This window comes from Sus scrofa, unplaced genomic scaffold, assembly GCF_054392235.1.
Source record: "Sus scrofa isolate SSC_HxYL_T2T_F1_AM1 unplaced genomic scaffold, Sscrofa_HxYL_maternal_Yorkshire_Landrace_v2.0 dam_43, whole genome shotgun sequence".
NCBI lineage: Eukaryota > Metazoa > Chordata > Mammalia > Artiodactyla > Suidae > Sus > Sus scrofa.
This window is the reverse complement of record NW_028146966.1, coordinates 43,938-65,196: the sequence shown is the minus strand read 5'-3', so window position 1 is coordinate 65,196 and position 21,259 is coordinate 43,938. Positions and strand designations below refer to the sequence as shown.

The window sequence follows — 21,259 nt, the reverse complement described above, 5'->3', positions numbered from 1 at the left end:
ATTTTGCCCAAGACTTTGATTGTTTTGACTTTTTCTTTTTGCTGCACCCGTGGCATGTGAAGTCCCCAGGCCAGGGATCAAACCAGCACCACAGCAGTGATCTGCGCAGCTGCAGTGACAGTGCTGGATCCTTAACATTCTGGGCCACAGAGGAACTCCTGCCGTGATTTTTTATGTTTACATTTTTACTCCATCTGGAATTTGAAATAGAGCTCTAATAAATTTTCAAATGTATAGACATTTTCTCCAGAATCATTTATTAGATCTTACACTCTCTGGAAATGTTATCACTATCATATGGTACATCTCCACGTACATATACGTTTCCAAAATTTGAACTTTCTTCCATTTATTATTCCTGTGACGACATTGGTCCTGTGAAGATTTCATTGTTTTAGTTTTACGTAGTATATTCTTTTTTAAAAAAAATTTTATGGCTGCACACTCAGCATATGGAAGTTCTAGGCCAGGGCTTGAATCTGAGCTGTCATGTCTTGAACACAAGAACACAACTTCACTAACCATTTATCCCAACATAGGCCTGGTCCTGTCAGAATCAGGGTCTCTAATTTCGGCGTCCTGGGATACGAGCTGTTTTTAGGCCTAAAGAGGGAACAGCTGATGAGAGTAAAACATTTTCCGGTGAAATTAATATTCAATGATTATCTCTATATTACTCAGTTGTTGACTTCTATTCATAATTTTCCTGGTTTTATATCTGATGCGGGTGTTTGAGTTAAAATTTATCTCTTCATCATCTGTGCATCTGTAGCTTCAGTATTGTAGTTCTTAGGGAAGAGTTACTGATTTCATGCATCATGTAAAGGACTCGCAATGTTGACAGGGAAGTTAAGATTAAAACAGTGGGAGTTCCCGCTGAGGCACAAAGGGATCCGCAGCATCTCTGGAGCCCTGGGAAGCAGGTTCCACCCCCAGCCCAGCACAGTGGGTTAAGGAACTAGCATGGCAGCAGTGTGGGTTGAATCTGTAGCTCAGATCTGATCCCTTGCCTGGGAACTCCATATGCTGCAGTGTGGCCAAAAGAAGAAAATAAAGGGGGATTCTGCAGGCCATAGGAAGTGCCAGGAATTTCCCCTCATTGTAATGGGAAGCAGAAGCTGACACCACCAGCGGCCTGAACCTAGCCAGAACACAGACTGGGACTTGAACCCAGCCAAAAGCCAGATTAGGACTCGAACCAGTGGTTTTAAATTAGAATCACTCACCGTGTGTCTGTTTCCGCTGAGGTTCAAGTTCTTCTGCACGAGACAAAGGGATAGGCAAGAAACAGATGAGGCTAGGATGCTTGTGAGAGAAGCAAGCGGGCAGCAAGGAGGCTCTGCCCCCGGCTCCTCAGGCCAGTTTTCTCCTCCAAGGGGTGTTGGGGTGGGAAAGGCCCGCCTCTTCCTTTCCGGAAGGAGTAGCCTTCTCCCCCCCCCCCCCCCCCCCCCCCGCCCACCGTAGTATCCGGTAAGGTGTGTTTTCAAATCAGCTGAAGGGTGATCCTCGAACTCCTGCCCTTGGTCTGAACCTGAATGCAGGCCTCATTCCACTCCCCACCCAGCGACCTGGGGCAATTCTGGCCTCTCCACTCGTCATGCCAGCCTGCCTGGTGCCAAGGGCTTTTTTGAATTCACGGTGGGTCTCCCCGCCTCCCCCAGGTTTCCCTCTTCATCTGCGATCCTCTCCTGGGACTCCTGCAGCCACCTGTGCCTGCTCCATCCCTATGCATTTTCAGACTCTCCTCTTCTTGGCAAAGCTTTTCTCTCCAGAAAGCTGATTGATTGCTTTCACAGGATTATTGGCCCAGAGGCAAAACCTTTTCAAGCTGAAACCCCATCTGCACTGAGCTTCAGTTGGCATCCTGGGGGCGAGATGGGGGGAGCAGAGTGCTAGTGAGTTTGGCCTGAGGTGAGATGTCAGCTTTGGGATGGAAGCCACGACCTTCCCTCAGAGGTGACAATTCAGGCTCCAGGCAGCCAGGGCCCCATAGCACTGTCCCTGTCCCTTCTCTCCATGGGGTTAAGGCCCCAAATGCAGGCTGGGCGCTCTAAGAGAATCCCCCTCCCAGGGCACTGTGCAGGCCAGGGGCTGGGGGTCCTGCAGGGGTGTGGGAGGGCCCCGGTCCTGCTTATACGTCCAGGACTGTGTTACCCGGAAGGCCTGCTCTCACTGGAATGACAGCCCCCCCTCCGCCCTGTGCTTGGCACCTGGGTGACGGATTTGGGGCTGACCTTCCTGGAATTGATGGCCATCGACCCCACCAGTGTGGGGGCTTGAAAGCCTGTAAAGGTGGCCGGGGGAGGGGTACCAGCCTGGGGTGCTGCAGGCCACCTCCTGCCTGGTACCCTTCCCGCTGCTCTTCTCTCCTCCTGTCAGTGCCTTTTGCCTCAACAGGGAGCGCGTTTGCTCTTTCCCAGTAGTTGAGATGAATTTAAATTCCTCTCAGGCTTCGAGTGAGAAAACGCTCAAGGATATAAACGGGTACTTCCCCGAGTCCCCTCAGAACGCCTTCCCTCGGCACCAGTGGTCTCCTGCAAGGGCGAGTGACAAAGTGGCCTGCTTGGGTGAGACACAGTCCCAGGCATAGGTTGCAGGGGGCGTGAGGTCAGAGCAGGAGGCTGTGGGTCTGAGTTCCCCTGACTCACAGCTTTGATGACTGAGCAGAATCACAGCAAAGCTGCCTGCCTGCCGGCTTTGGTGTTCTGCAGAAAGGAAGCCTGGTTGTAGGACCATCTCTTCCACCCAGGCGCCCCCAGGCAGGTGCTGGAAGGAGGTGAGGCCCCGGAGGGAGCCTGGGAAGGGGAGCACTTAGGCAGCAGCCTGCGGCCCCACAGCAGGGCCCCGAGTCAACCCCACGCCCACGCAGGAAACCTCCACTCAAGGAAGCGTGTCAGGCCCTGCAGTGCGGACCGCGGGAGCGGGAGAGGCTGGCAAGCAGAGGACATTTGGTAACTTTCTGTAATTTCTCAATTTTGCAGTTTTCGAAACTAAAACTGCTCTAAAAATAAAGTTTATTAATTAGCTTAAAAATGTTATTAGGAAAGAACACACACAGTAGGTTGGATATGATCAATAACTGATAGCAACAGGGCGTTGTGAACAAGAATACAGTATTATTTTCATAAGGTACTTATGAGTAAAGAACAATGAATAATATACATCTAATTTTTAATATTCCATATACATCAACATATTTTGCTCAAGAGTGTAAACCATATAAAAATCTTGCTTTCCATTTGTACAAATATTGCTTTCACCAGAGCAAAACCTTCTAAGGTTAAAATGTAGCATATAGAGAAGCTCTAAAGCCACTGCCTGCCTGTTTTAAAATGAAGTTCTTGCTGCCAGCAGACCTCTAACGTCAGCAGTTCTCCAGGACGTCTTCACTTCCAAGAGTTTCCGTTATACAGCAAGATTGCTTTGTAGCCAAGTTACCTCAAAGGGGTTTGTTTTAAAAAAAATAAGCAAATGGACCAACAATGCATTTCATCTGCCAGGTAGGGACTCTTGGCACTTATGCTGCCAGTTCAGACAGGAGAGCTGTAACCTGCGAGGGGTACTGTGCACTGACACGTGGAAGAGCAATGGACAGGACTGCTTCAGTTTTCATCCCTGACGCAGTTTATAAAAATACATAGAAAACGTGTTTCCTAAAGCAGGAATCCTCTTGCCGGACTCTTGCTTGTATACATGCCATCCAAGCACTCTCGCAATCGTCCCGCTATTCACCATCTCCCTTTGTGATCCGCTGCTAAGTCGGCTTTCTCCCCGGCCAGTAAAGGCTGCACAGTGGTTAGAGGCAGGGCGCCAGCAGCCAGCATGCTCACTGCCAGTCCAGCTTTAAGAGGACATGGACTTCCTTTCCTTCCGTTCCCCCCCCTGCCAGGGCTTGGGCACCTACTGCGGACCCTCCCCCAGAAGTCCCAGACCCTCGGCGATGGACCCTGGTGCTCTGTGCTTGGTTTAGGTCCTCAGTCCTGCGGTGCCCACATCTGCAGAATCTGCACATCCACACATCTGTGGCTAATTCCCAGTCCCGTGGCTCTTGGCCGGGACTCTACATCAGAATGACTTTAGGAGATTAACAAAGTATAAATCCTAGGTTTCATCGGCCTGAGTGAGACATGGCTGGGCCTCAAGATCTTCAAAAGCTACCCCACCCCAACTCTACCGTATGGCGCAGCTGAGAACCCCATCTCAAGGGCTGGAAGCCCATCGGTGGCATTGGTCAAATGTGGTAAACATTACAGGGAGGCTCTGCGGGTATTTCTAGGCCGTATCCTAAGTGCATATCCACTGCCCATACACACATGAAACAACGTGCATCAAGGTCAGACTGGCACACATAAACCAACAAAGAGCTGTTACTGTTTTTCTCGAATAAGCTGAATTTGTCTATTAGCGGTAACAGACAATAATTCTTTCCCACTGAACTGCCCCAGAGTCAACAGGACCTGCCGCAGATCAAGACGAAGCCAGGTGTGCTTGTTCCTTCTTGAAGACATGTAAAAACAGCTCCCTTCATCAGGACTGTGATCTGGCCTGGCTCTGCGAAAGCGGTGTGCCTTTCTGAGAGAGATGTCTGCTTCACTTAAATCCCTTTCAACAAAAATTTCAGGTTCAAATTTTCATTCTCTTGCAGTCTTTCTAAACTGTTTGCTTTTGTAGAAAAATGAGTTTTCCTAAAAATATACCTTACAAAGTTCAGTGCTCAGAAAAGTTACAAAAATAGACTTACATGTAAAAATGCTGTCTGCGTGTGTCTGCAATAGTACCAAAAGATGTGTCCCTGCTATTGCTGGTGTGACGGGTGACAGAGGCAAGGGTTTCTATTCAGAAAGGTTCTACGGCCCCAGCAAGGAAGTAAGCAGGTCAGGGTGTAATGTGCTCATCACAAGAGAGAAATGCAGAACAGACCAAGTTCCAGCGAGCAGCTCTCCCTCTGGGGCCGGAAACGGAATGTTCTAGCTGGCTTCTTAGAAAATGAAACTGTCTGGGGCTTCATCAAGGCTCAGATTTTCAGGATGAGCTGGCTTCTGTGACAAGGCAGCCGAGGCTCCTAGCGGCCACGTCCAGGCATAAAGCCTGGGCTGCTTCTGGTCCTGCCTCGCGACTCTTTCACAGGTCTCTCTGACTCTGCCCTGACCTGGGAGCATGGTGTAGACGCAGAGGCCAGCACAACTGAAGTGACCTTCAGGGAAGGGGTTCGACTCTGGCTTCCCACGTGGGGAAGCCCCGGGATTCCAGTTCCATTGGTCCTGTTATGCCCACCGGGGACCCCAATGGGCAGCGAGGGTGAGGGCCTCGAGTCACTGTAACTCCACAGCCTCACGCCCCAGGCGCACAGCCCCGGCCTGCGCTGGGTGCACCAGGGGCCCAGGGCCAGCGGACCCTGCCAGCACTTCCTCGGCACCAGCTGCCTCCCAAAATGGAGCTCAGCAGGGTCACTGGGGGTGCTCAGAAAGTCCCTGGGCCCAGGCAGCACCTGAGACAAATTCCATCACTCCCACTCCCCAGAGCAGCCGGCCTGGGAACCGCTGCCTTCGTACTTTGTGATCCATGGCTCACACGTATCTGCACTTTTGGCAGAGGAGGGGCTAAAGCTCAAAATTAAGAAATACCTAAGCATTTGGAAGATTCATCTCGGTCCTCTCGAGGTGACAGAGCTACTTTTCATAGAGCTTGATGATGACAGGGACCCTTAAGGAGTCTGTGAGAAGATTATATAAGGCCCATGGCACAGCGGACCCTTGAATGACTCAGGGGTTGGGGTGCTGTCCCGCCAACCTATAACCTTGCCATTGGCCCGCTTGAGCCACTGGGTTTTTTTAATCCACAGACTCAACTAAGTGGGGTCGTGTAGTGCCATCCTGTTCACTATTGAAAAAAAAATCCACCCACACCATTCAAACCTGTGTTGCTCAAGGGTCAGCTGTAAATGTTAGCTTCTAACTCTTACCATCCCCTGATCTGTCTCCAAAGGCCAGACATGGAGCTGGCCTTCCAGGACCTGGCCAAGGAAGAAACAGTGGACTGGCTCTCCGTGGGGCCTCAGGGCCTGGTGTCAGCTAGGAGAACCAAAGTGACAAGTGGCAGCTTTGGGATCGGGCCAGAGCCACGACGTAGGAATCCCGCAGCCCTAGGAGCCCCACTCCTGACCGCCAGGGACCTCTGGCCCTGAACCTCCCTGGACAGAGAAAGAACATTTGGGAAACTCAATCCTAAGAGAATTTAGCAGTTAGATTTCATGCAGGAAGCTTGAAATACAAAGAAAAAAAAAGCTTGACTAGCTCTTGCTCTTTTATTACATTATAGTAAAATATCTCAAATTACAAAAATGCTAGGATTTTCCTGCTGGGTCAGCATGTCACTGACCTCCCAAGCTCTGGGGCTTGAGGACACAACAAGTGACAGTAGAATGCGAATCATTCTCTCTCTCTGTGCTGGTAACTATCTCGCTGGCGGGCTTTCCTTCTGAGGAGAGTAAATAACAAACGTGGTTTGGTGAAAAGGGCATCAAATTTCAGATTCTTAGGAATGTTAGTTAACCTTCCAGGAATCACCTTGTAGTCCCCCGGGGGAGGGACGTGAGGGGGCTTGCTTCCCCAGGGGTTCCTTCGGCTGCTGCTTTTGAGGTTGGGCTCCCTGGCTGGGGGGAGGGCTCTTTCTGCACCACCCCCCGCCCCGTCGGGGGCCTCCTGCCCGACCCCCCAGGGCTCCTCCAAGACCAGATGCCCCACTCCCTCCTCTGTGCTACAACACGCTGGGCTGAAGCGGCTTCTGTGGCATCTGTCGTATCCTGTTAGCCAATTTTCTTCGCTAAATTGTAATTTTTGTGGAGACAGGGATTGTTTTATTTTTCTATCTTTAGCACCTCTGCCGGGCTGGAAAGGTGTTGAAGGGGGTTCAAAACAGGATATGATGGAACTGAGTCGGATATAGGTTATATTTCCTCTGAGACCAAATGAAATACTTTGGTAACAAAACCATGGGGCCCTGATCCATCTGAGTGAATAAATAACTTACAAGCTAGAGGAAAATTGTGTGTCTGTGTGTTGTGTGTGGGTGAACACAGTCACAGCATGAAAAGAACTGTCTGAAACCCCTCTTCCGTGTGGAGGGGGAGCCAGCTGGGGCACTTACAACCCAGTCTACAAAGAACCGAGGTGCCGATCGGGTGCAGGGACACAGGAGAGAAGCGAGTCCAAGTTCTAAGCAGAGGGAGGGAGTTATTTGAAGGGGATTTTTTTTTTTTTCTTCTCACGTACCTGTAGATGTTGTGACGGCATTGTCATCACTTTCAAAATCAAATTTCATATTCCCCACAAGGCACAAGGCTGTCCTTATTTCACCTGCTAGCTGCGGTGAGGGCTGCCCCAGGGCCTGGGCCCTTCGACTCAACTCACGAAGGAAAGGAAGGGCTTTGGGGCAGCTTCCCAGTGAGGCACAGAGTGCGCTTTGAGTAAAAACCCTTAAAGTAAAGTAAAAAGAAAGTTATCTTCCGTGAGTAGCCTAAACCGATTGTTTCGGACGGAAGGCCAACAGCGTTTCAAGAGCAGCTTCCGTTTCGCAGTCTCCCAGTGGGCCCGCCCTACCCCCAAACGACTTGATGCATTTTCTCCGACTCCAATTTGGGGGAACTTTCCCTTTTGCACTGTTGTTCCATCTCCGTTAAAGGCTGCTGGTATGCATGCTGATGAGTCGGCTATGAGCAGATACTGGCTAATGTTCTGATGTCCCATCTCCCCTTGCTGGAAACCACACTGAATCTCAAAACAACGGAATGGAAAATAAACAAGTAAATCCAACACATATAATCAGAAAACACTGGTCACTCAATGGAGGGTAAGTACCGTGGAGATATTTGGATAAAAGTAAGTCTGAGGAGGAATTCTACCCTCCTTTTCTCCCCTGCCCAGGAAGGGTTCAAAGTGGCTTATCCTCTTGCACCTGACATGATTTGACAGAGTACCAATCGGGCCTGCCTGGGACACGGAGAACTAGCTGGTTTTCAACTGCCTTGCAGTGGAAGAGCCTCCGAGCAGAGCCAGTGGAATCAAGTGTTAGTGGAAGGCTGGCCCGGGCTGGTCCCGTATCTGGGTGGACTCTGCGGCCCAAGTGCTACAAGTGAGCTTCTTCCTCGTTGGAAAAGCCCGTTAAAAGCAAAATCAATGACGACTAAACACCCCAAAGGTCCCCAAGTGATAAAATTCCTTAAACATACTTAGTTTTTTGCAAACATATCTTGAAAAGTGATCTTCACCCAAACGGACAACATCCCTTTCCGGAAGCCTTCCGTGGAAGCCTCACAGTCTGAAGACAAAGGAATGTCCCTGCAACTTCCAAGGACGCATCTGCCACAGGGCACTTCTCAGCTGGAAGTCGGGCTGGTCAGGGCAGAGATGGCCAAGCCAGTCCAAGGTCCGAGCGTTAACGTGGGCTGTCAGGACTATGTAGCTGCCGTAGCGTGGTCCCGGGGGCTGAAGGGCCTGGCAGTTTTGGGCCAATGCCATCCTCAGAGGTCATGCCCCAGTAAGGTCACTGCTGGCTGGTGCCGCCCTTAGGTACTCTGCGTTTTCGGCGGCGGGACCCTTACAGATGCCGTTTGATTTGGCTTCCTTGGGGAAGAAGGCCTGCTGGTAGTCTGGGTTGTCCAGATTAATCTGGTGGCTGCCTGTCTGTGCCCAGAAGGCAGGGCCGTCCAGTCCTCCGTTGATGCAGGCGGGGCGGGGGGTGTTGAGATACTCAGGGTTGCCCACGGCATTGCTGTGGGAGTTCTGGTAGTGGGGGTCCCGGCCAGGAGCTGCACTGAGAGGCTGATTGTGGTAGACAGGGTTCTGGACGGAGCCCGCGGGCCTCTTGGGAACAGACTGGTTTACATATTCTGGAAGCGAAAAGAAATCACAGGTCATCAGTACAACCTCCTCCCAAGCAGTTCCCTGGCTCCTGCTGAGCCCCCTGCAGATCTTCAGTGAGCCCCGGGTGACAGAGGGAGACGACTCGCTTGCTGAAATAAATCATGTTCTTTCCTGTACTTCTTAAGGCAATGGGCACCGTTATCTTTTGCCAATTCAAGTTCTCAGAGTTCAGCCTCCCTGAGATACGCGTGGGTACAGGCTGGGACGGCCCGGGGATGAAGCCTGGATTAGGGACGTATATGCTTCACAGGCTAAGAATGGACTCAGGAGGAAGAGTGGGATCAGAGCTGTCACACGTGCACACACACACACTCACTCACACATGTATATCTTTTCTGGTTGCTTCACATTCTAGGAAATCTGCAGATTCATCCGAAAAGCCACCTGCACGTGACATGAGCCACCGGAGCCCCGAGTGCAAAAGCTCGGTCGTTTCCTACCCACCTTCCCTCCTCCCTTCGTCGTGTCTGCACTCTTGCCAAAGGCCCCCCTCTGGACCAAGGGGAGGGAGGGAGGCAGCCTGGGTACTGGCGATGGAGCCAAGGGGCACGCCTGCTTCTAGACTGAGGCACTCACCGGGTGCTGGGAGAAAAGTGTCGTCTAGGCTGTCCTCGGTCAGGGCGCCAGTGGGGTCGGAGCTGTACCGCTGCAGGAAGCTGTCTTCCTTGAGGGGATAACTCTGCTGGGGAGGCCATGAGGCAAAGGTTACTCCCATCGCCGGGGAAAAAGATCGCCCGAGAGCTTGTTAGGACGCAGATGCTGCTCCCACAGTCTGGGAGAGGACCCGAGACTCTGCATTTCCAGCCACATCACCCCCAGGTGGCACCCACGCAGCCAGCCCACAGAACCCAGGGCACGTGGCGCTGCCCTGGTCAGGGCTGTCTAGCGGGGCTGCCTGCAATGCAGGAATGTTCTATGACCCACGCTACTAACCACGTGTGGGAGGAACCAAATTTTAAATCTTACTTAACTTTAACCAAAATTTCAACTGAAGCAGCCATGTGCGGCTGGAGGCTTCTGTGTTGGCAGGTGTGGGCCTGCTCAAGGCTCTGCCCAGCCCGTGTCGACGTCACCGGTAAGGTGGCCTCAAACCCAGCTGGACAGGTCCCTCCCCAAGATCCCGTCAGGAGGTCTCGGGTGCTGGCCCGACAGTTTGCTTTTCTGACAAACCCCCGGGACACTGATGGTGCCGGTCCGAGAACCACATTCCAAACTGCACTTCAATAAGTGGCGGCTAACTGCTGGCCTTAGGGTAGGGGTCACGGGACGAGAGGATCCAGGAAGGAAAATGGTGATTATGTGGGTGGAGGCGGGCATTTTTCACGTCTAATAGAACCACGGTACAGAGCTATTATTTACTTCTAGCTTAGAGGTGGTGATACCTACCCCGTTTCTGTCAACGCAAGCCACAGCGGGGGTGCTGCTGGTGGCGCTCTGAAAAAGAAGCACAGCTGTTTAGGGTGCACATGCTCCCCCCCACCCCGCCCACGGAAGCAGGAGGGGGCCCAGGGTCCATTTAAAGGGGCTGGATTTCATCTTGACTATTATTAGCTTTAGGTCTAGTTCTGACGTGACTCATTCCTTAGTGGGCCTAAGAAGACCAGGAGCCCGTCGTTACAATGCCATAGGTAACCGAGGCACCTCAGCGACCCATTTGGATGCCGGTTTCCCCAGGTGTGTAAAAGGCACTTCTTGGTCTCTCTGTGAGTTCCCCTAGATGGATCATTTTCCCTAAAACACGGCCTGTTGAGAGGAAGACTCTGGTACCAGAGAGCTGAGCAGCGGCGTCCGGGAGGTGGCGGGGCTGTGGAAGAAGCCCTGCTGGGGGACGAGGTACTCGTCGGCGTCCACCACATCCTCCATGTCCTCCTCGTCCATCAGGGCGCGGTAGAAGTTGGAGTCCGTAGGGCTTGGCAAGTGCATTCGCTCGTCTCCCTGGACAGGGGTTTGGAGCCCATGAGAAAGGCCACAGGCCTGCCGCCCCCACCCCATTGAGGTGACTCCCTGGGCGATAGTTCAGCCCTGACACCCGCCCAGGTCCTGTCCTCCCTTCTCCCCACATGGACTTAGACATGAAGCTTCCCTGACACCTAAAAGCCCCAAAGGGAAGGAAGGCAGCGCCCAGGAGGAGAGGGGAGGGGCTGAAGCACGTTCAGGGCGAGGGCCATGGGGCTGCGACACAGAACAAGCCACACACGCGTGGACTCTGTCCCCATTCCTGGCGCAGAGCCCCCAAACCCTTGGGATGTCCCAGGCGCAGAGAGCAGAAAGCCGCTTCCGAATGAGGAGACTTTCAGAAGCTCCTCAAGGTGGGGCCAGCGGGGGGCGCTGCCACGTGAGGACAGGGTCAGAGCTCCCAGGCCCAGCCGACCTCCTGGAGCAAGGATGGATCCATGGCCAGAGGGCCAATCAGGCCCTGGAACGAAGCCCCATAGAGACCCGACTGGGTGGGGCTCAGAGAGCGTCCAGGGTGGTGACCTCATGGAGATCTGGGGAGAGCCGGGCACCCGGGGCCCCACACCCGCCTGTGCCTCGCTTCTGTCCGGCTCTTCTTTTTCTAACAAGCCAGCGATCTAGTGAGGAATGTCTTTCTCCAAGTCCCGAGAGCCGCTCCAGCAAAAAACCAGTGGAAGCTGAGGAGGGGTCAGTCAGAAGCACAGACAACCCTGGGACTGGCCTCAGAGGGGGGCGCAGGGAAGCAGCCCTGGGGGACTCTGAGAGCTGTCCTGTCTCCGGGTGGGGCAGCAGATTGAGCCAAACTACAGGCCACCCCGCTGCTGTCAGAAAGCTGCCTGCTTGGTGGTCTGGGGACCCTCCCCCCACCACACAGCAGGACCTTCAGGTGCTGAGCAGGAATTCTGCAGATATCGTTTCACTGAATTGTTAAAACTGCCCTGTGACCTTGGTTCAACCTAACGTGGCCAGTGGAGAATCCAAGATCAGAGCCAGGTATGCTCGGCACCAAAGCCTGTTTCTCCAAGACCAAGATAAGACCTCGGCCGGCAGGACCACAGAGACGACGGGGCCAGGTGCAGGTGCTCAGGCGGGTGGCAGTGACGCGGGGGCCACCTGGAGCATCACAAAGCCCACAACTCAGCCCTGCTCTGAGGTACTCAGGGTCATGGTGTGGCCGGGGAGAGGGAGGGGCAGTCGGGCTGTGTCCCCATGGATGCAGCACAGCAGCATCGGCTGCTAATTAGAGGGTTTTCCCAGGGGCAGGCGGATGTGATCCGGTACCTGGATGACAAGGTAGCGCTGGGGGTCTCGGGCCATTTTGGAGAATTCGATGATCAGCTCACGGAACTTTGGGCGACTATCAGCATCTATCATCCAGCCTGGGGACGGAAGGAGGCAGTCAGTGCAACGAGAAGGAAGCGGTGAAGATGGAAAGCTTTTGAGGAGCGGTTCTCTCGGACACATAAATGAGCAAGAAACCTAATCTCTGCGACAGGGTCTCGGCCTTGGCAAACCCGCACTGGTGACTCTGTAAAGACCAGGATAACATCACACAGCCGAGTCAGAACGGCAACGACACTCTGATTTCCCGCACCGCCCCTTCCGAGGGCCAGCATTCTGGGGTCTTCACCCCAAGGGAGCCAAGGCCGTCTGGCACGCACGGCTGCTTGTGAGCGGCTCTGACCGCAGGCCGCCGAGGCATCCAGACTCAGCCAGGTCCACGTTCACCCTCACTGATATGCACTCAGCAGGCTCGGAAGCGCTGGAAACCAGATCCAGTTTAGGGACTTTCCTTCAGAACCTGGGGTTGGGAGCTCGAGCTCCTCCTGTGGGCGGGCACCTCTCACGCAGCGGGGGCACTTGGTTCACAGCCATCTACTCGCGCTGAACGCGCTGGGGGAAACACTATCGCCTGGAAATCTGCATGACTCCCGCATGCTGCTCTTGTCCCAGCAGCAGGATGGCGAACTATTTTAGGCCAGACCTCTGTGTGACCTTAGACAAATCACGCAACTTCCTCCGCCCCAAGCAAGGGAGTTAAAACTGATTAAGTCTGCAGTTCAACATTCAGAAAGGCTTCGTACTTACAGGAACCTGGCCCCACCACATTCCCTGTGCTACCCTCCTGTGCTCATGCTCTTCACACAGGTAAGGTGTTGCCGCAGACAGGGGCCCTGGCCGCTGCCAGAGCCCCGTGAGCCAGCCAGGTGCCTCTGGGTGTGTGTGCGGGGGTGTCTGCGGATGAGCCTGCCTTGCAGACTTCGGAGCCGCCTGCAGGGAGAGGCAGGTCTGGGGGTGGGGCTTCGGGAGCCGTGCCAGGCCGGGTGGAGCGGGGGGTCGGGGGTGGCCACTCACACTTGACCATGATCATGTAGACATCAATGGTGCAGATGGGGGGCTGCGGGAGGCGCTCTCCCTTCTCCAGGACGGTCGAGATCTCACTCGCGGGGATCCCGTCATAAGGCTTGGACCCAAAGGTCATCAGCTCCCAAACGGTGACTCCTGAGGGGAAGAAGGGGTTGCTTGAGGGTCAGTAATAACCACGGCACCTCGTCTGGAGCCATCGCTTTGACATACTGTTTGTGGCGTCTAAAACTCAGGTTTCTGTGGCCTTGGAAGCCTCAGTTCACCTCTGTAAAGTGGGACGATGACAGCACGTGTCTCAGAGGATGGTTCTGCGGACCAAACGAGATAGCAGCACTGACTCACGTTCAGACGACGTAAGGCAAAAAAGCGAGCGGCCAACAAACAGTAAGAGCAGCAGGGGCACCACCAGCACTCTGGAGTGGAAGGGCTGGCGTCTGTGGAGCAGGAGTTATGCACCCAGACCTCGGCCCCAAGTGGCTCACCAATAGGGTTGTGAGCTGTGTTCTCAAAGAACAAAGAAACTGGAGAGAGGAGTTCTCGTCGTGGTACAGTGGAAGCGAAGAGTCATGAGGTTGAGGGTTCGATCCCTGGCCTCGCTCAGTGGGTTAAGGATCCGGTGTTGCCCTGAGCTGTGGTGTAGGTCGCAGACTCGGCTCGGATCTGGCGTGGCTGTGGCTATGGCTGTGGTGCAGGCCAGCAGTTGTAGCTCCGATTGGACTCCTAGCCTGGGAACCTCCATATGTCACAGGTGCGGCCCTAAAAAGACAAAAGGCAAAAAAAAAAAAAAAAAAAAAAAGAGAGACTGGAGAGAAACCCCCTGTGTTCCTTTTGATAAGTACAAAAGTCCCACACTTTCTATTTCACCATCAAGCAATCATCATGACTGAAAAATCAAAGCAGGAGTAATTTGAGAACTGGGTGATTTTCACACCACCCCCAAGTTCAGATGGTCCTTCTATCTCTGTGCCGCCTCCATGGAATTCTCTGCTCCGGAAACACACTAAGGCAGTGGGGAGGGCGGCCCCACCTGCACAGCAAGGTGCCATGGGTGCCACTTGCGAGGACCACAGTGGGTCCCCAAACTACACAGGAAGGGCCCAGACACAGGGGCCAGGGGCTTCCTGATGCCCAGCTGGTCTAATGACCCCTCCTCTCCGGAGCCTCTAAACGGGTATTATCACAGGCCGGCATGGGTTTTCCAAAACCAGGTGGCCGGAGTTAACCTCAGAAGGCAAAGCTGCAAAGGAAGCAAAGCAGTCCGGGGACAAGAAATCAATTTCCTTCCCACCACAGCGTCCGTATGGACTCAAGGAAACAGCTCGTTTCCAAGCTTTATAAAGTCCATCAGTTCTCCTCTCACTAGGTTTAACCACCGCAATCAAACATGCACAGTGGATTCCCACAGGAAGGCAGGCTTTCCAGGCTTGTGAACAGGTGGTGAAAGAGGGCAACATGTGCGCCTGGCTGTGGGTTCGAGCAGCGCAGGAAGGTGCTAAGAATTCCCTCGTCTCAACTCTGGAAACTAGAGAGTGGAGTAACAGAATGTGTTTCTTAGACTGAAAGTTCAGGTTCATGTGTGAGAACTCCAGGGACCAGCAGGTTATTATCACTGACAACACTGTTTCCATGGAGATGAAAGCCCAGGGCCCCCTGGTGACGCTGCCTTCCGGGCTTGGCTGTCACCATCCAAAGGGATTAAGTCACGGAGCTTGAGAGTTTCATTTCTTGGGTAACGTGGCCCATGTGGGCTGGGAGTGGGCACACAAGCCCGAGGAGAGGCAGCTGGGCAGCCGGGAAAGGCAGGGGCCAGCCGCTCACGACCCTTCCCACCCCATCTAGGGGTCAGGTTTTGTCGGAACATATCTGGAAAACCGAAGAAGGACGTTGAGCAGAGAAGTGAAAGTCTGCTGTTTTTAACTACGAAACACACTCTCCTGGAGAACTGGTTGGCATGTGCAAAACAAGCCCGGGAGGAGCCCCTGCTCGGGGTCCCTGAGGGAGGGTGGCTCGGGCTCTGTGGTGACAATGACGATGGCTCTGGGCCGTACCAGCAGTGGGAAAAGCAGCACTCCTCTCCATCCCTCCAGGGAAGCAGATATTTCTTGAAAATGACTGAAAATAACAAGGTGACAGAATAGCCCTTATCTACTCCAGGCACTGAGGGCAGCTCAGCTCGCAGGAACCTACGAAAACTCATGTATTCAGGAGTTCCCTGGTGGCGTAATGGTTAAGGACTTAGTGTTGTCACTACTGTGGCGTGGGTTCGACCCCTGACTGGGGAAGGCACTCCTGCATGCTCTGGGTGCAGCCGAATTCACTTCCTCATTCATAGAGACCTCTGTCCTAAGACCACCACTCGCTCCCTGAAAGCACAGCCATGGAGCCGGCGCCTCGTGAAACCTCACTCCTCCACTGGGAAATTCTTCCCAGAAAACCTGACTTGTCACCACCCTTGGTTCACTTCAAGTTCATGGCCAGAGGTCTGGCTGAGTTAGATTTTTCGGGCACAGGCTTTTCCCAGGTTCAAGTTCTTTCTGTGCTGACAGCCGACTGCTGGGTACGGACTTAGATTCAATTTCCTTCCTCGTGTTTTCCGGTATAACAGAAAATTATGCGATTTTGCAATCCTTAGTCACGTCCAGGACGACGGCACGTACAATGTAAACCCCACAGCACCGGCCAGCAGGGCACCCTCGGGTGACTCACCGTAGCTCCAGACGTCACTCTGGTGGGTGTATACACGGTGCAGGATTGACTCTAGAGCCAGCCACTTGATGGGCACCTGGGGACCACGAAAGAATGAGACAGCAACTAGCTTCCCTCCCCGAGAACTGAATGGCTCCCGGACAAAGGTGAGAAGCAACCCCCACCCCCTGACCCCAACCAGCCCCCAGGCCCAGTGGGAGGAGGTGTGAGCCTAGCAGAGAACAGGGCCTCTGCTGAGCCCCAGAGCTCCGAGCCCTGGGTCTGCGGGTTGTTCTGTTGGTCATGTCTGTGTGTGTGGGTGTCTATGGGACCGGCCGCCTGGAGCCACATAGGCTGGAGTAAAACTTGCGGGGGGCCCAGCTGATCCAGAGTGTTCTGGAGGGCGTAGCAGGAAGCCCCCCGGAGGACCCCAGGGCTGTCTGAGAGGAAGAGGCCGACTCCAGCCCTGCTAGCACCCTCGGGAGCTCCTGGACAACATGGGGTGCTTTCTGTGCTATTTCCCAGCTGTTCTTCTGATGGGCATTTCCCTGGAACAGGCGGCTGAAACCTAACCTCAACAAATGACTAGCATCTGTGCTACCTCTGGCTTCAGGATGTGTCAGGAACATCTGTACTCGCTTTCCCTGCAAATCCTGCTGCCTGACTACACTGCGAGGGGGCAGCTGGGACCTCACCCAGGGCAGCCCCTACGTCAGGTGGTCTGCGGGCAGAGAACGCAGCCCTTCCCTGAGCCAGCCCCTCACTTTGCCTCCTTCCGCGTGGTACTCTTTCTCCTCGGCGCCCAGCAGCTTGGCCAGCCCGAAGTCAGTGATCTTGACATGCTGCGGTGTCTTCACCAGCACATTCCTGGCCGCCAGGTCTCGGTGCACCAAGCGCCGGTCTTCCAGATAGTTCATGCCCTGAAACACGGGGCCGCGCAGTGAGGGTTGAGGGACTAGTGGCTCGTGGAGAGCAGAGCGGGGACCAGGCGAGGGCAGAGGGTGGGCGTGTCATGCCCCAGCGCAGGGCTTGGTGTCATCTAGGCAACAGCCTCTACGGTCCGATCAGGGACTGCCCTCAAGGGACACAGTCACCTACAACTAGAAACATTAGCAACCATCTGTCCACTCCATGGATGAAACGGTGAGGAGATGAAGACGTAATGAGCTGCTGACTTATTAACTTACCCCCATCCAGGTAATCAAGTAGCAAACACAGGTTAACCAAGTAGAGGAAGCCAGTGACAGAGCAGGAGACCTGCTGGCAGGTTGGGATGCGGCTGGACCCTGCCCAGGAGGGCCTGCCGCCACCTGCCTGGCCTCTCCTCCCTGCGTCAACGCCTCTGGGGCGCCCACTGCCTCCCCCCGGATGCGTGGCTTGGAGCCCACTCTCCTCGCCGTGCTGGGCAACCTTACGTGATTCACCACCACGGAGGCTTTCTGCCCTGTTCCCCCCACCCCTTTTAAACTGAAATCACGTGGATATTGAATCTGCTTTTACAAGATGCCCCCCCACCCCCCCGCCGCCACCCCTGGCTGCCTCCGTAATTCTGCTGTCATCACCACCAAGGCTGCAAGAGAGAGAAAGAATATTTGAGAAGCACCCAGCACAGTGCCTGGCGCACAGTGAATTTCCAGATGGGCAGTAGTCCCGTTGCTGTGGCTGTGGCGTAGGCCGGTGGCAACAGCTCTGATTAGGCCCCTGGCCTGGGAACACCCACATGCCGTGGGTGTGACCATAAAAAGGATGAAAGACAAAAAAAAAATTAAATTAAATTAAAAAATAAAGAGAGGATTCTAGGAGCTCCTGTCATGGCTTAGTGTTTAATGAACCCGACTAGTATTCACGAGGATGTGGGTTCGATTCCTGACCTTGCTCTGTAGGTTAAGGATCCGGCATTGCCATTAGCTGTGGTATAGATTGCAGATGAGGCTCGGATCTGGCATTGCTGTGGCTGGGTTGTAGCCAGGCGGCTACAGCTCTGATTCGACCCCTAATCTGGGAACTTCCATATGCCTTGGGTGTGGCCCTAAAAAGGCAAAAAAAGAAAAAGAAAAATGGGCAGAAGACCTGAATAGACATTTCTCCAAAGAAGACATACAGATGGCCAACAGGCACATGAAAAAATGCTCAACATCACTGATTATTAGCGACATGCAACTCAGAACTGCAGTGAGACACCTCCTCACCCCAGTCAGCATGGCCTTCATTAGTACGTCCACAAACAACCAATGCTGGAGAGGGTGTGGAGAAACCTCCCACACTGTTGACTTAAATGTAAATCGGTACAACCACCATGGACGACAGCATGGAGGCACCTCAGAAAACTAAGTCTAAAACTACCACATGATCCTGCAGTCCCACTCCTGGGCATATATACGCACAAAACTTTCATTCAAAAAGATACAAGCACTTCTATGTTCACTGCAGTATTATTAACAATGGCCAGGAGATCGAGACAACCTAAACGTCCACGGACAGATGAGTGGATTAAGATGTGGTGTATACACAATGGAATACTACTCAGCCACAAAAAAGAACAAAATAATGCCATCTGCAGCAACATGGATGGAACTAGAGCCTCTCATACGAAGTGAAGTGAGTCAGAAAGAGAAAGACAAATACCATATGACATCACCTATGTCTGGAATTTAATATATGCTATAAATGAACCTACCTACCGAAAAGAAACAAACTCATGGACATGGACAACAGACCTGTGGTGGCCAAGGGGGAGGGAATGGGATGGACTGGGTGTCTGGGGTTAGGAGATCCAAACTATTGCATTTGGAGTGGACAAGCTATGAGATCCTGCTGTATAGCACAGGGAACTATACGTAGTCCCTTGTGATGGAACATGATGGAGGATAATGTAAGAAAAAGAATGTATGTATATGTATAACTGGGTTACTGCTGTACAGCAGAAATTGACAGAACACTGTAAATCAACTATGATTTAAAAAATAAAAAAAAAATACTACCAGGCTATTTGTGGGATCTTTAACATTTTTCTTTCCTTGGAAAAACAACAAATAAGTGATTCTTATGTCTCACCTGTACTACCTAAGAAAGCTCCTGAATGTTTAAGATGCTGGGGCTTTTTTTCTTTTTCTTTTTCTTTTTAGGACTGAACCTGCAGCATATGGAGCTTCCCAGGCTAGGGGTCAAATGGGAGCTGCAGCTGCCGGCCTATGTCATAGCCACAACAACACCAGATCCAAGCTGCATTTGTGACCTACGGAGCAGCTCATGGCAATGCGGATTCTCTCTTCTCAGTGAGAGAGGCCAGAGATTGAACCTGTATCCTCGTGGCTACTATGCAGGGTCCTACCCTGCTGAGCCACAATGGGAACTCCTATGCTGTCTGTTCAAAATGGTTCCCTTGCTAGGGTGTCTCAGGTGCCAGGAAATAAGATGAATGGGCTCATGTCTACCAGATGCTTCCCTGGAACTTCCAAACTAGGAATTATTATTTAGGAATGGAGTGTGGAGAGGGAGAGAGAAGTGGGGCTGAGAAAATGCTTCCAAACAGAGGAGGACTTCCACTCACTGGCCCCTCTGCCCGTCAAGGGGCTCCTGCATCAGCATCCGACCCCTGTGATCCATTAAACCCACAAGGAGGACTTCGGGGGCACTTCCAGTTCTGTTTAATTCTCCCTGTGGACTCTCATCCTGCTGCTTTCAATGCCTAAAAGAGAATTTGTGCACTGGACCCATGTGCTACAAACCCTGTTGAAGCTGAAGGGACAGGGGTAAGAAGAGCAGCTGACAGCTCTGAGCCAGCCCCCAACGCCCCAGGCGGAGGCCGTGGGCCCGGCCTCCGGGTTCAGAGTCTAGGCTGGGGCCTCACAGACCAAGGGCTCGGAGTCCCCAAGACCTCCCCTGAGATGGTGACCTCAATTTCCTGCTGGGGCCTCCAAGTGAAACTTGCCTGCTGACCCAAAGACTGCTTCAGATTCCAAAGAAAACGACCACAAGAACAAACAAACAAACAAAAACCCAGCCAACACCCCAGCTCCTCGGCCCATGCTGCTGAGTAAGTCCATGGACAGAACCTGACGATGGATTATGCCCCAGCCCCTCTCTCTGGTCCTTAAAGAACCAGAGCAACTGCAATAAAGTCTGAAAAATGTTCTCAGCATCGCGGTCTTCAGAGAAGGCTTGGGAAAGGGGAGAAAAGGGCGGTTCACATTCTGGAGCCACGGCTAATCAGCCAGAGGGGTTTAAATCAGAGACACTCTGGGGACAAGATTAGAGTCATTGAACTTAGATAAAACTGGATTCCTTGCGCTCAGTCTCACATTAACAGAGGCAATTTGAAAGGCCATCTCACTGCTTAGCAGTTATACTTTAACCAGGCACCAAGATAAGGGCCCTGACACGGCTCAGGAACTCCCAGAATCTGAACAGAGGCCACGGGAAGCAGTGTCAGTGTAAAAGCCCCTGGGCCTCTCGGAAATGCCTGTCCTCAATTCTTCTTGGAGACCTCGCTAAGTTTAACGAATGTATGTATATGGTCGGTTAACGCAGGACAGCTAGGATGGGTATTAATATACTGGGGCTAATGGGGATCCGGAGAACTGCCTGGGCCCTGATCACAGAGGAGACACGGGCACTTCACGAGGGTTTTCAAGACTTTCTTGACACAACACCCACGTTAAAAGAAAGGCCTGACACTTACAGACTTTTCCCAGGCTTTGCAGCACCTACAAGTCCTGGGCGGCCCAGAGAGGGAGGCAGGGATCGCCTATATTTTAACCACCTGTGGGGAGGCGGGAGCACTGACCTGGCCAATAGGAGAAGGCGAGGTGGGACGCGGAGGGAACAGAGGGCCCGGCAGAGTAAAGCATGGACCCCTGGCCCCACCCTCAGAAGAGGCGGGGGAGCCAGAATTTCTTATTCCAGACAGAGGCGGAGCAGCGCCAAGCCCTGCTGTGTGGCTGGAAGGCCAGCTCAGCTCACAGCCCTTGGCGTCTGCTTTGCCCAGGGCATTGAATGCTGATGGAGAACCTGGCCTTGGGAGCAAGCCTTGCCTCACTGCCCTGACGTAAAACAGTCTACGCAGAGGGCTCAGCGAGCTGATCCCCAGGGTGCACTCAGGCCCGCACCAGGCGCATGCTCCAGCGGTGCCGGCACTGCCCCAGTTCTTCCCAAAGACCAGTGAATCCTCTCTTCTCCGCCCTTCTTCCTTCAATGACCTTGACTGAGGCTGCCACCGTGTCCTGCTACCCTGAAGAAGCCTGATCATGGAGTTCCTGTCGTGGCTCAGTGGTTAGCAAACCCGACTAGTATCCATGGGGACGCAGGTTCAATCCCTGGCCTCCCTCGGT

The 21,259-nt window shown here is 53.2% G+C and overlaps 1 pseudogene across 1 annotated transcript in view; it reads right to left on the bottom strand.

Moving 5' to 3' along the window:
* Positions 1–2,997: 2,997 nt before the first annotated feature.
* Positions 2,998–21,259, bottom strand: part of LOC146394310 (epidermal growth factor receptor-like) — a 61,108-nt pseudogene continuing 42,846 nt past the window's right edge. The window contains exons 20-27 of the transcript XR_014836258.1: positions 16,694–16,849; positions 15,951–16,026; positions 13,233–13,379; positions 12,159–12,256; positions 10,689–10,856; positions 10,308–10,355; positions 9,498–9,603; positions 2,998–8,887 (exon numbers count right to left, since the gene is read on the bottom strand). The product of XR_014836258.1 is annotated as an epidermal growth factor receptor-like (transcript). The remainder of the gene's footprint in view (positions 8,888–9,497; positions 9,604–10,307; positions 10,356–10,688; positions 10,857–12,158; positions 12,257–13,232; positions 13,380–15,950; positions 16,027–16,693; positions 16,850–21,259) is intronic.